This window comes from Schistocerca gregaria, chromosome 10 (genome assembly GCF_023897955.1).
Source record: "Schistocerca gregaria isolate iqSchGreg1 chromosome 10, iqSchGreg1.2, whole genome shotgun sequence".
Taxonomy (NCBI): Eukaryota; Metazoa; Arthropoda; class Insecta; order Orthoptera; family Acrididae; genus Schistocerca; species Schistocerca gregaria.
Window position 1 is genome coordinate 181754829 of NC_064929.1, and position 14925 is coordinate 181769753.

At 40.2% G+C, this 14925-nt stretch overlaps 1 protein-coding gene across 7 annotated transcripts in view; it reads left to right on the plus strand.

Moving 5' to 3' along the window:
• Positions 1-6294: 6294 nt before the first annotated feature.
• LOC126293306 (glutamate-gated chloride channel) overlaps positions 6295-14925 on the plus strand; it is a 1510688-nt gene continuing 1502057 nt past the window's right edge. For 5 of the 7 annotated variants that reach the window (XM_049986444.1, XM_049986443.1, XM_049986446.1 and 2 more), the window contains exon 1: positions 6295-6524. The gene's annotated coding sequence lies outside the window, so the exon portion shown is untranslated. The remainder of the gene's footprint in view (positions 6525-14925) is intronic. The other 2 variants (XM_049986447.1, XM_049986442.1) reach the window with 2 other exon arrangements.

A 14925-nucleotide genomic window follows, 5' to 3' on the forward strand; every position in this document is an offset into this window, starting at 1 on the left:
CAAGCTTCTTCATCTCCCAGTACCTACTACAACCTACATCCTTCTGAATCTGCTTAGTGTACTCATCTCTCGGTCTCCCTCTACGATTTTTACCCTCCACACTGCCCTCCAATGCTAAATTTGTGATCCCTTGATGCCTCAAAACATGTCCTACCAACCGATCCCTTCTTCTAGTCAAGTTGTGCCACAAACTTCTCTTCTCCCCAATCCTATTCAATACCTCCTCATTACTTACGTGATCTATCCACCTTATCTTCAGTATTCTTCTGTAGCACCACATTTCGAAAGCTTCTATTCTCTTCTTGTCCAAACTAGTTATCGTCCATGTTTCACTTCCATACATGGCTACACTCCAAACAAATATTTTCAGAAATGACTTCCTGACACTTAAATCTATATTCGATGTTAACAAATTTCTCTTCTTCAGAAACGCTTTCCTTGCCATTGCCAGTCTACATTTTATATCCTCTCTACTTCGACCATCATCAGTTATTTTACTTCCTAAATAGCAAAACTCCTTTACTACTTTAAGTGTCTCATTTCCTAATCTAATTCCCTCAGCATCACCCGATTTAATTGGACTACATTCCATTATCCTCGTTTTGCTTTTGTTGATGTTCATCTTATATCCTCCTTTCAAGACACTGTCCATTCCGTTCAACTGCTCTTCCAAGTCCTTTGCCGTCTCTGACAGAATTACAATGTCATCGGCGAACCTCAAAGATTTTATTTCTTCTCCATGAATTTTAATACCTACTCCAAATTTTTCTTTTGTTTCCTTTACTGCTTGCTCAATATACAGATTGAATAACATCGGTGAGAGGCTACAACCCTGTCTCACTCCTTTCCCAACCACTGCTTCCCTTTCATGCCCCTCGACTCTTATGACTGCCATCTGGTTTCTGTACAAATTGTAAATAGCCTTTCGCTCCCTGTATTTTACCCCTGCCACCTTTAGAATTTGAAAAAGAGTATTCCAGTCAACATTGTCAAAAGCTTTCTCTAAGTCTACAAATGCTAGAAACGTAGGTTTGCCTTTTCTTAATCTTTCTTCTAAGATAAGTCGTAGGGTCAGTATTGCCTCACGTGTTCCAACATTTCGACGGAATCCAAACTGATCCTCCCCGAGGTCCGCATCTACCAGTTTTTCCATTCGTCTGTAAAGAATTCGCGTTAGTATTTTGCAGCTGTGACTTATTAAACTGATAGTTCGGTAATTTTCACATCTGTCAGCACCTGCTTTCTTTGGGATTGGAATTATTATATTCTTCTTGAAGTCTGAGGGTATTTGGCCTGTATCATACATCTTGCTCACCAGCTGGTAGAGTTTTGTCATGACTGGCTCTCCCAAGGCCGTCAGTAGTTCTAATGGAATGTTGTCTACTCCGGGAGCCTTGTTCCGACTCAGGTCTTTCAGTGCTCTGTCAAACTCTTCACGCAATATCGTATCACCCATTTCGTCTTCATCTACATCCTCTTCCATTTCCATAATATTGTCCTCAAGTACATCACCCTTGTATAAACCTTCTATATACTCCTTCCACCTTTCTGCCTTCCCTTCTTTGCTTAGAACTGGGTTGCCATCTGAGCTCTTGATATTCATACACGTGGTTCTCTTCTCTCCAAAGGTCTCTTTAATTTTCCTGTAGGCAGTATCTATCTTACCCCTAGTGAGATAAGCCTCTACATCCTTACATTTATCCTCTAGCCATCCCTGTTTAGCCGTTTTGCACTTCCTCTCGATCTCATTTTTGAGACGTTTGTATTCCTTTTTGCCTGCTTCATTTACTGCATTTTTATATTTTCTCCTTTCATCAATTAAATTCAATATTTCTTCTGTTACCCAAGGATTTCTAGCAGCCCTTGTCTTTTTACCTACTTTATCCTCTGCTGCCATCACTACTTCATCCCTCAGAGCTACCCATTCTTCTTCTACTGTATTTCTTTCCCCTATTCCTGTCAATTGTTCCCTTATGCTCTCCCTGAAACTCTGTACAACCTCTGGTTCTTTCAGTTTATCCAGGTCCCATCTCCTTAATTTCCCACATTTTTGCAGTTTCTTCAGTTTTAATCTACAGGTCATAACCAATAGATTGTGGTCAGAGTCCACATCTGCCCCTGGAAATGTCTTACAACTTAAAACCTGGTTCCTAAATCTCTGTCTTACCATTATATAATCTATCTGATACCTTTTAGTATCTCCAGGGTTCTTCCACGTATACAACCTTCTTTCATGATTCTTAAACCAAGTGTTACCTATGACTAAGTTGTGCTCTGTACAAAATTCTACTAGGCGGCTTCCTCTTTCATTTCTTAGCCCCAATCCATATTCACCTACTATGTTTCCTTCTCTCCCTTTTCCTACACTCGAATTCCAGTCACCCATTACAATACTTATGTTTTCTTTTTCTTTGTTTACCAGTTTCACGAAAACTACACAAACAGTATACTAGAAGTTCCTTAGGCTCTCCCCAGCAGATAGGAACCTGCGGTGATTTAATAATATGTACACAATCGCTGCCATGCAACGTCTGTTTCCACTGTAAATGTTGAACCGCTCGGATGATGCTGGTTTTGATTGTAGCCGACCATGATGTACTCTCCTCATCGCACTGGTTGAAACCCATTACATCAGTCATTCATTCTTGGCTGTACTACCGTTTCTATTAATTTCGGCATTTACTGATAAGAAAAACTATCAATCAGCATTGACTGACTGTTCCGTCGGTTTTTAGTAGAATATTTTATACACTATGAATGAAACATACACAACAGTGGTGCAAATATTCTACAATATTTGTTAGTTTACAAGCCGGGTTTCAACTGCACCCTTCATCAGGTACAATGACCTATCCCTGTGAAATTTTATAGGATCAAAGACTTTAAAATAGTTCATTACAGAGTATCTCTGTTCCACTGAAATGACTCCTCTCCTTTTTAGTCTCAAACCAAAGAGTTTAAGTATCATAGCGTGGCTATACTTCCGTCACGTTTGAAGGAATCTGAATACACGTCAGTCTTTTATATGTAGTGAAGGGAATCGTCTACTGTGTCATCTCCCCCGAAACTGATTTTGACTAACTTAATAGCTCATGCTAGCTTTGTTTTTTTTTTCTCAGGGAGCATTAAACAGCGATTTTTTTCTGTCAAAAACAAGGAAAGCTTTAGGCGAAATACGGCTAAGCTTTTCAATGTAGATATAATCCCCAGACGAATGGAAATATTTTCGCACACCCACTATAACTTCTTGTTGCTCTCAAACTATATATAAATCAATATAAAATGATCAGATTTCACTGAAGATTATGAAGAACACTTCGAAATGCGTTTTGATTAGCTAATATTAGAGGTATTTTTGTTTGTATGAAAATATGAATAAGCAATATACTTGTATTTCTTAAATTACAGACTCGTTATGAGCCGATGATGTCTCATTTAGAGTATTATCAATCGAAATGTCGAAGTCTCGTATTCTGGGCCCTGGTTGTGCGATTTTATCTTTGTTTTGTAAAAGTTGTGGAAAATTAAAGACAATTGAGATTCTCTTGGACAAAAGGAGTCTCTGATCATTTAAGTAGTATATACTTTTCTCTCAATGTTCTTTGATCAGATGTAGCTTATTGTAGTTAGAAACAATTTGTCCCGTTTGATAGTTACTGCGCATCTCTATGTTAGCTCCTGTCACTTCGATTTGCACAACTGAACGCTAAACACGATTTAGGCATGTGTATTTTATATTTCGATAGACAAATTGGAAGGAAAAATTAAACGATTCACCACATTCAACATGGCGGCCGAGTTAACGTTGATAACCACAAGGAGGGCTGTAACTCGTGTGTTAGCCACTCTATGAAATTTAAACTCGTTGTGCGTTATGCACTAGTTTAAAAACTTTGGTGCTACAAAATACTGTATTTATCTTTGTATCTGATAATGGTGCAACAGACCGAAAACCACTTTGTAAAACAATAAGTGTTGTAGAATATTCTTTTACAATATTCTTTTACATTCTTGGGAAATGGCTAGACGCATATCTATCAAACAGGAAACAAAAAGTTGTAGTAGATAGTCAAGATGGTGTCCCATTATCTTCAGAATGGGGTGCCAACACATGTGGAGTGCCTCAGGGCTCAGTTCTGTGCCCTCTACTTTTTATTATATTTATAAATGATATCCCTCTACGTATGGAATATTGTAGATTCACCATTTTCGCTGATGACACTACACTACTTAATGATAATTCAGTAGATAAACTTGAGGTAACAGCAAATAAGGTTTTAAACAAACTGGTGAATTGGTTTAACATTAATGGTCTCTCTTTAAATTACTGTAAAACAAACTACATTCAGTTCCACAAAACATCGAAAGATGCGGAAATAGTAGTAAAAATAGGTGAGCAGACAATAACCAGGGTAGATTCCTCAAAATACCTAGGCTTGCATATTGATACCAAACTGAACTGGTCAAACCACATCCTGGATCTATGCAAAAGACTAAGTTCAGCAACGTACGCTTTGTGCATTGTTTCTTCTTATAGAAATATGTAAACCATGAAGTCCATGTATTATGGTTACTTTCATGCAGTTTTGGCATTTGGAATTATATTTTGGAGAAGTCAGCCACTGTATAAAAAAGTACTGTGAGTGTACAAAAGAGAGCCACAAGGATCATGTGTGGAGTCCATCCCAGAGCCACATGCAGGAATCTTTTTAAGAAGTTTGAAATACTTACATCCACTGCGCAATATATATTCTCTTTGATGCTTAATAAGGGAAGAAAAATCCATCTTTAAGGTGAATAGTGCATTTCACAGTCACAATACTAGAAGGAAACATGATATCCACTATGAACAGCCAAATCTAAGTATGGTGCAGAAAGGAGTCCATTTCAGTGGCTGTAAGATTTTTAATGCCCTCCCTTCAAGAATTAAGTGTTTGGTAGATGATGATCTCTTGTGTAAAAAAAACTGTAAGGCAGTTCCTTTTGCAAGGATGATTTTATACAGTAGAAGAGTTCCTGAACTACACTGTTTAACATGTCTTGTATTGTAAATTGCAAATGTATGCCCAAATTTGTATTTGTAATACCAAATAATTTCATTGTAAACATATATTTTGCAATATTTATTTCTCTGTAACACTTATTATTTTGTTATCTTTATCTATCCCTAAAATGTATTTTTGTAGTGGGACCTAAGTTACTCTTTACTGTTTTGGTTTTGTAATCTTTATCTATCTCTAAAATGTATTTTTTTTGTAGTGAGACCTAAGTTACTGTTTACTGTTTTTGTTTTGTTTAATGTATAAATTCTGGCCAAAAGCTTGTAAAATTGACACATTCCATATCCTGTGATAGTGTCACAACATGGATCACCAGAACTAGAGATAAATAAATAAAATAAATATAAACATCAGTGTTGCATGTTTCATTTAGCACCTTTCAGTTAAGACTTCCCTTAATTTTATTGTTTGGCTAGCTGAAGTGTGTATTGTTTATTTTCAGAGATGCCAATATGACATGAAATTCTCAAAAAATTCATTTATATTGTTTGCGTATTTATGGGAACTTCAAACTGGTGCAAGGTTAGTGAATTAAGACTTATAAAAATAAGTAATTTTCAATTAGAGTCTTTGAAGCAGGTACCATAGAGACAAAACAGTAGGAGATGCGGAAGAAATAATAGTTTTATTAGATATAGATCATCTCTGGGTAATAAAAACTTATTTCTTTTTTAAAAAAGGAGACTGCATTAAACACGTTTTACAGTGACGAAGTGAGATATTAGTTATGTGGACATTTAATATTAATTTGTTTCCACAACGAGATTTTCCCTTTTTTATTAATCTGTTACTTTAAACTGACAAAAAAGCTATGAAAATCTTAAGCACTTTTCACCTGAAAGCAGTATCGATGCAGCCCACACGAATAGCAGAGTTGTCATCTTCCTCATTAGACAACATCTTCATAAATATTGAGAATTTTGTCAGCGAGGCTCTAAATGTGACCTTACGTCTGACAGATCACAACACACTAGTAATATGAATAAATTCTTTTGTACCCAAGGTAGAAAAAATTAAGGGTGAGTAAAAATAAGATGAGCGGTTTGTTTGCTGTCGGAGATCTCGAACGACCTAGAGCTGTCGTTTTCTTTTTTCTTTTGCTATCGGTTAATTCTTGAACAATCGAAAGCTCGCGACGTAATTGTGCTAGTTGGCGGGGCGGCGCAGAGATGGCGTTGGCGGCGCCGGCCCAATTTGACGCCGCGCCGCTTTGGACTCGCGCTGGCAGTCAGTCGGTAGGCTGCGACAGCTCAAGTGCGACAGCTCGTGCGGGGGTGAGGGGTCTCTCTTTTTTTTCCGTCGTAACGAGTCTCTCCCCCGCTCCTGCACCTACAATCGCTCGCGCAAAAGCACGCTCGGAATTTCCCTCCCGGACGGAACAAAAGCAGCACGTGATCGCCTATTTCGCCTTTGATGATTCCTGTTCGCGATGGAGTTGTCATCAAAACACAGATGACCAAACAGGTAAGAAATAAAATTCTTAATTAAAGTCCGTCATTCGAAAGTTCTTTTCTACAACGAAACCTATTCCAAATGGAAGATGGAGAGCTGTAAATGGAATGAAGGCATATTTTCTCTTCCTGTTTTCTCGACATGAAGCTAGACTTTTGAGACACACATCTGAATACACGCAGTGTTGTTAGAGCGCAGTTAAAATGTGACTGTAAAAAATTTGCAAAAAATGTGACCATGATGAAATTTATGCGGGTTGCCGTCGTGTGTTTCACACAGACTGCAAATACACACGAAGAATTTATTTTTTTCAACATTGGAAAAGAATCTTCTGAAAATTTTGATCAAACTGGTAGCTCAATCACAGTAAGGAGAATCCATTGTTCCGCTACTTCTTCAGGGTACAGGCGTTTAAGACGTGCGTCGGCCTAGAGTGCATTATTAGTAGCGGTGATTGCGAAAGAGCTTTAGCCAAGCGGGTCTTTACGTAATCTGTTTATTTCGTTGGTCCCACTGGAAACAGAAGAACCGGTACAAAGCGATTAAGATCGTTGGCGTGGCTAACGCAATTGGCTATTCGCTTTAATAAAACGACTTTCGATGTCATTCCATATTCGATACGTCACTAGCGCTCACAATTCCGTGTGTATTTTTTCTGTTGACCAAGCTGATTATTGTAATCGATGTTTTAAGCGAATCCGAAGATTCTAGTATTTTCAATTTAAATTAATCGTGTTGGCAAATTTGCCCAGCTGTGCTGTTCGATTTCACTTGTTTTCTATACTCTCTGCATAACTCTTTTACAAAGCTAAATCGTTCTCATAACTGCGGATGTATTTGCCGTCATTATAGTTTTTCATTTCATCTTTGCTTTTTTTACATATTCATTGACGCCGCCTAACATTAAAGGTTCTGAACGTTTCATGTGGTGGACGTACCACCATTTCTAATTTTCTTCTATATGATTTGGATTAACCACTAAAAGCAGAGTCTTTTTCGTGTATTTTGTTCCTTGATCTGAAAGCTGTTGTCCTTGCTCACTTTTGCGTGGTTTACGAAATTCAATCAAGATAGTGAAATATTACGTTTGTATATTTCCTCGTAAATAGTATTTCTGTATATTAGCAGGAAACAAAATGTAGTAAAAACCAGATGAGGGCTTGAAACAAAAAAAAATGGAATAATTTATTAATTTTTTTGTAATACTTATTGAAATGTAACTCGTGACGTTATGCAATTTTTATTTAATATTTGATGGCAGTGTATTTGTTCAGTTTAAAACGTTTTAAAATTTCTGAATGAATTGTACTTTTTTCCTGAGGAAGCTCAATGAAAAATTAAAATTGGACCGTCCTGGGTTCGAGTTACGCCCTGGCATAAAGTTCAATAACTATTTCTGTCAAGTTTCTGTATTAGATACTCATTCAAGATTAATTAGTAGCTTGCCAGTTGACGATTTCCAATACCATGATTTGATGTTGCCCAATTGTTACGTTAAAAAAAAAAAGATACAATTTGCTAGCTTCGACAGTGGTCGAAAGCGACCGTGAAAGTAAAATAGAACGATAAAGTAAAATAGCGTTTCGGTGATGACAGTCGTTGGACGCGGTTCTTGGCTTTGTCGCTAACATTCCGCATGTAGCCACACTGCTTATTGATTGGCTGCCCTTCTAGTCTCTGCGTCGCTAGGTCTTGGCATGATGTGCGGTGTTGGGGGGGGGGGGGGGGGGGGGCGGCAGCGAAGAATGCCGAGCGTCTGTGAGCGCCGGGCGCTAAATGGGATTATCCCGCGTCCTCCCCTTATTCTCTTCAAGCAGTTCGCGGAAGAAGAGAGGAAGTGAACGGTGAGCGGTGTACGTAAGAAAAGGCGCAACGGACTGTCCTTTGTTCGCGACATTCTTCGCGGAACCTGCGGTGCTGCGATGACGTCCTGTCGCGTGACGAGGCTGTCTTACAGCTGAAGGGTGAAGACGTTATGTTCTCGCGTGGTGCTATCTGCAGCACAATCAAAGCTCCCATAAAATCTACTGTCTACATAAAAGTTATCGATCAAGTATTGTGTAAAATGCTTGTCTAAAAAAAATTTAGACATTTGACGCACCTCATTCGCTGTACATGATTTAGAGCGGCAGTCAAAGCCGCGCCAAATGTTTATCGTATCCATTTCACTTGTTGTTACTGTTGTGTTCTACAGTCTGAAGACGGATTTGATGCGGCTCTCCATGCTGCTCTATCTTGTGAAAGCTTTGTCTCCGAATAACTACTGCGACCTACAGCCTTCTGAACTTGCTTAGTGTGCCAGCCGGTTTGGCCGTGCTGTTCTAGGTGCTTCAGTCTGGAACCGAGCGACCGCTACGGTTGCAGATTCAAATCCTGTCTCGGGCATGGATGTGTGTGATGTCCTTAGGTTGGTTAGGTTTAAGTAGTTTTAAGTTCTAGGGGACTGACGACCACAGATGTTAAGTCCCATAGTGCTCAGAGCCATTTGAACCATTTTGAACTTGCGTAGTGTCTTCATCTTTTGCTCCCCCTCTACGATTTTTACCGCCCACGCTTCCCTCCAGTACTAAAAACTGGTGATCCCTTGATATCTCAGGATAGATCATATCGACCAGTCCCTTATTTTGGTCAGGTTGTGCCACAAATTCCTTGTCTCTCCAATTCTATTCTGTATCTCGTCATTAGTAATGTGACCGGCCGACCTAATCTTCAACATTCTTTTATAGTACCACAATTAGAAAGCTTATATTCTCTTTCTGTCTAACCTGTTTATCGCCTAAAAATCACTTCCATACATGGCTACACTCCAGGCAAATACCTTCAGAAAATACTTCCTAACAAATGTATATTCGATGTTAACAGATTTCTCTTCTTCAGAAACGCCAATCTACGTTTTATATCCTGTCTACCTCGACCGTCATCAGTTATTTTGCTACACGAACAGCAAAAATCATCTACTACTCTATGTATCTCGTTTCCTAATCTGGTTCCCTTAGCATCACCTGGTTTAATTCGAGTACATTCCATTATCCTCGTTTTGCTTTTGTTGATGTTAGTCTTATATCCTCCTTTCAAAGCAGTGTCCATTCCGTTCAGTTACTCTTCCAAGCCCTTTACTGTTTCTTACAGAATTACAGTGTCATCGGTGAACCTAAAAGTTTTTATTTTTCTTCCTTAACTTCAATTATTACTACAAATTTTTCTTTGGTTTGCTTTATTACCTGTTCAATACATAGATTGAATAACATTGGAGATAAACTACAACCATGTCTCACTCCCTTCTCAACCACTGGTTCCCTTTCATGCCCCTTTCAGAAAAATCATTTCGCAAAACAGATGACCGATTTTTTAAAAAATTTTGTTTACATTTTCATGCTTTGTTGAGGAAGCATGACCTTATTGACATATCCATTTGCTTTTCTAGCATCTTCAGTTCTGGAAAATAATAATAATAATAATAATAATACTGTAACTGTAAACAAACATATTTCTTATGTAAATGCAAGACAACAAAAGGAATGTACTAGCCAAACAGATTTTACCTACATTAAACTGACATCCAATGATCTGCCTTAAAATGAAAGTTTTACATATCGGCTTTTACGGGCTAATTGGTTCTCATCTATACATCATATAACGAAGCTTCTTGTAATATATTCGTAATTTGATTGTCCTAAAATATTGCATTTAATCATGAGCGAAACCAAAACGTTTAGTGCGTCTTACAATATAAAGCTCCGAAGCCTTCAGTTTTCAAAATGATCTTTTTCACAACTGTTAGCGATCGTATATGACGTAGGTTCATAGGGGGGGGGGGCTTGAAATTACGAAAATTATTGCTGATTCGGATGAACTAAATTATGAAATAAGCCTCCTGCGAAATCTAACTCATTTCAAACTCACTGAATTCAATTTACCATTATTTTAAAAACCCTTGGAAGTCTTTCCAACTGAAGTGCCATGATGTGGATTGGGAGTTACTAGGGAGTGCGAGAGAGGTGAGTTGACATCTTTCATATCAGCTATCCACTCAAAGATTCTGCCCAATAAATCGCTTCAAACAAAAATTCTGTGTACGCATTTCGGGTGCGCGTCGTACATTTTTCGCAAGAACGACGAAATAAAATTACAACATGTGTTTCATGTTAATAGCCGGCCGGTGTGGCCACGCGGTTCTAGGCGCTTCGGTCTAGAACCGCGAGACCTCTACGGTCGCAAGTTAGAATCCTGCCTCGGGCATAGACGTGAGTGATGTCCTTAGGTAAGTTAGGTTTAAGTAGATCTAAGTTCTGGGGGACTGATGGCTTCAGATGGTTAAGTCCCTCAGTGCTCAGAGCCATTTGAGCCATTTTTTCATATTAATATGTGAGTTAATCATCAATCTCTGTAACACAACAGTTACATAGAGTATCATGGTTACAGAATGGGTAAATCACAAGTGTGGACTGTCACTGACCGCTGTACGCCCATTGTTCCAGCTACGTTATCGCTCTGTGGCATTCCTTCATTTCCTTTTCGTCACTGCCGTAGCTCTCGCATTCGCTCGGCACTGGAGTTATTACACTTTTTGTTTCCCGTTTGACGAGGAAATTCGTCTGACTTGGGTTTTTTTTTGTTTTTCTTTTTACTATTCAGACCATATTTACTAGCCACATGAGACGACGTCGTTCATTATTTTCTAATTTTTAATTTGATACTAGTATTATACCGACGGAAAAAATTAGTAGCACAAGAAAAAAAATTAATGCAGAGTAATGAAATTTTGGGAACACATTTGCCTAGATAACATCTGTAGGTGATTAACGTTGCAAGATCACAGGTGAATGAAAGAACGAGATTAGCTATTGCAAATGTGAAATGCTGGTACATTAATAATCAGTGCACCGCCAGAATGCCGGCCTTGGTGGCCGAGCGGTTCTAGGCGCTACAGTCGGGAACCGCGCGACCGCTACGGTCGCAGGTTCGAATCCTGCCTCGGGCAGGAAACGTGTTTATCTAGGATATTGATTCAGGTGTCGTTGTGAAGAACTTGAGACAGTCGGCCGCAGTGGTCTAGCGGTTCTAGGCGCTCAGTCCGGACCCGCGCGACCGCTACGGTCGCAGGTTCTAATCCTGCCTCGGGCATGGATGTGTGTGATGTCCTTAGGTTAGTTAGGTTTAAGTAGTTCTAAGTTCTAGGGGACTAATGACCTCAGAAGTTGAGTCCCATAGTGCTCAGAGCCATTTGAACCATTTTTTTGAACCGCCAGAGTGTTCAATTCGAGCACGGCTTGTGTTGTACAGGAGCCGGATGTCAGTTTGTGGGATGGAGTTCCGTGCCTGTTGCACTTGGTCGGTCAGTACAGGGACGGTTAATGCTGGTTGTGGATGACGCTGGAGTCTTCGTCTGACGAGCTCGATTAGATACTGACCTGGCGATCGAGCAGGCCAAGGCAACATGTCAACACTCTGTAGTCCTTGTTGGGTTACAAAAGCGGTATGTGGGCAAGCGTTATCCTGTTGGAAAACAACCGCTGAAACGCCGTTCATGAATGGCAGCACAGCAGACTGACGTAAAAATTTGCATTTAGGATGCACGCGATAACCACGACAATGCTCCTAATGTCATGCAAATTCGTACCCCGGACCATTACCCGTATGTGTAGGTCTAATGTCTGTAGCATACAAAAAGGTTGGCTGCCGGCCCTTATGTTGTGTTGGCAGAAGAGCCAACACAGTGTTGCTAGTGGAGGACGAAATGCACTCGTTTTAGCTCACGCAGGCTGACGTGAGGAGGGAAGGACTATACTGACGTGAGGTCTGGAAGAGGACAAGGAATTAGAATTCAGAAAGCGGACGTAATTAGTGAACCACCGCTACCAAAGTCGACTGTACAACTGGGGCGACTGCTAGGGAATCTCTCTAGACTAGACCTGCCGTGTGGCGGCGCTCGGTATGCTATCACTGATAGTGGCGACACGCGGGTCCGACGTATACTAACGGACCGCGGACGATTTAAAGGCTACCACCTAACAAGTGTGGTATCCGGCGGTGACACCGTACCTTAACTGCCTGCTTCTAACAGACACTCCGCGATGACTGGCACCGAGACAGAATCAACTTTCGTCAGAAAACATACCAGACATCCACTCTGCCCTCCAATGAGCTCTCGTTCAACACCAGTTAAATCACAAATGGCGGCGAACTGGGGTCACTGCACCGCACACTACAGTGCTGTCCTTGTAGAAACCGATTTGTAACAGTTACTTGTCACTAAGGTGGTAGCTGCTGCTCAGATTGCTGCTGCAAATGCAGTACGATGCGCCAGTGCCATACGCCTAACATGATGGCCCTTCCTCACGGTTGTGCCACGTAGCCGTTCGGAGACTGCTGCATTGTAGCAGAGGAAACGTTCAGCTTCTAGCCTACCATCTTTCGTTCACGTTACACAACTGCTTCTCCGTATTTTGATATTTCTTCCGGCGGTGTATATTCTGGTGAACATTTTTACTGTCTCAAGTTCTAAAATGGTTCAAATGGCTCTGAGAACTATGGGACTCAACATCTGTGGTCGTAAGTCCCCTAGAACTTAGAACTACTTAAACCTAACTAACCTAAGAACATCACACACATCCATGCCCGAGGCAGGATTAGAACCTGCGACCGTAGCGGTCGCGCGGTTCCGGACTGAGCGCCTAAAACCGCTAGACCACCGCGGCCGACTGTCTCAAGTTCTTCACAACGACACCCGAATCAATATCCTAGATAAACACGTTTCCATATTTCACGAATTTATAACTTTACATAAAACTGTGTTGTAACAATAACGCGCATCTCCACATACCAGTACGATGACGATACAGGCATGACAAAATCGGCCTCTATCCGACCAATAATACTGCCGAGTAATATTGTTCTATTGAACAGTGGTTCGGATTAAATTCAGTATTTTAAAAGTTTTTCATGGTTTCAATATAAACTTCTCGTCTAGCCAAATATAGCACTATGTGGCTGACCGCATTGAGACAATACTATGCCTTTACCGTTTGCTATGTATTTGTTTGTTGTTTTAAGTATAGATCTAGCCGGCCAGTGTGGCCGTGCGGTTCTAGGCGCTCAGTCTGGAACCGCGTGACCACTACGGTCGCAGGTTCGAATCCTGCCTCGGGCAAGGATGTGTGTGATGTCCTTAGGTTAGTTAGATTTAAGTAGTTCTAAGTTCTAGTGGACTGATGACCACACATGTTAAGTCCCACAGTGCTCAGAGCCATTTGAACCATTTTTGAAGTGTAGATCTAAAGCACTTGTACCAGATATTGAGTGGATCAGTTCTTCGGGATAAAATGTTAACACCTAAGTCTCAAAACTGACCAACACATTTACGTCGAAAATGCACTGTTAAAGCCTTGCGTCCCCTCTCTCCCGTATTAACTGCTGCTTGTGCCTATATATGCATGATCAAAAAACAAAATACTACAATGACAGACGTAATTCCACCGAGTCGGCATTTATCTATTATGCTACAGTATCTTGCCACCGGTAGTTTTTGTGAAGACTTTAAACTTACAAGCGCAGTTTCACCATAAAGTATTTGAGGTGGAAAAGTGTCGTGCCATGCAATACATCGTTAACTAAACAATTATATTGCGGTAGGTAATATACCGGGTGATCACAAAGTCAGTATATATTTGAAAACTTAATAAACCATGGGATAATGTAGATAGAGAGGTAAAACTTGACACACATGTTGGAATGACATGGGGTTCTATTAGAACAAAAAACGAAGTATTGCTAGACTCGTGAAAGATCTCTTGCGCGCGTCGTTTGGTGATGATCGTGTGCTCAGCCGCCACTTACGTCATGCTTGGCCTCTTAGGGCCCCAGACCTCAGTCCATGCGACTATTGGCTTTGGGGTTACCTCAAGTCGCAAGTGTATCGTGATCGACCGACTTCTCTAGCGATGCTGAAAGACAACATCCGACGCCAATGCCTCACCATAACTCCGGACATGCTTTACAGTGCTGTTGACAACATTATTCCTCGACTACAGCTATTGTTGAGGAATGATGGTGGACATATTGAGTATTGCCTGTAAAGAACGTCATCTTTGCTTTGTCTTGCTTTGTTATGCTGATTATTGCCATTCTGATCAGATGAAACGCCATCTGTCGGACATTTTTTGAACTTTTGTATTTTTTGGTTCTAATAAAACCTCATGTTATTCCAAGCATGTGTGTCAATTTGTTCCTATCTACATTATGCCGTGATTTATACAGTTTTCAAATTTATACTGACTTTTTGAACAACCGGTATACATGCACATAAATATCTGTATGTACTTTTATTTATAATTTCGGATTAATTAATTTTTTAAACATCGCCCTTCCTGGGATTTTCCCGTATTTCCCGATTAAAAAAATTTACATCTACACC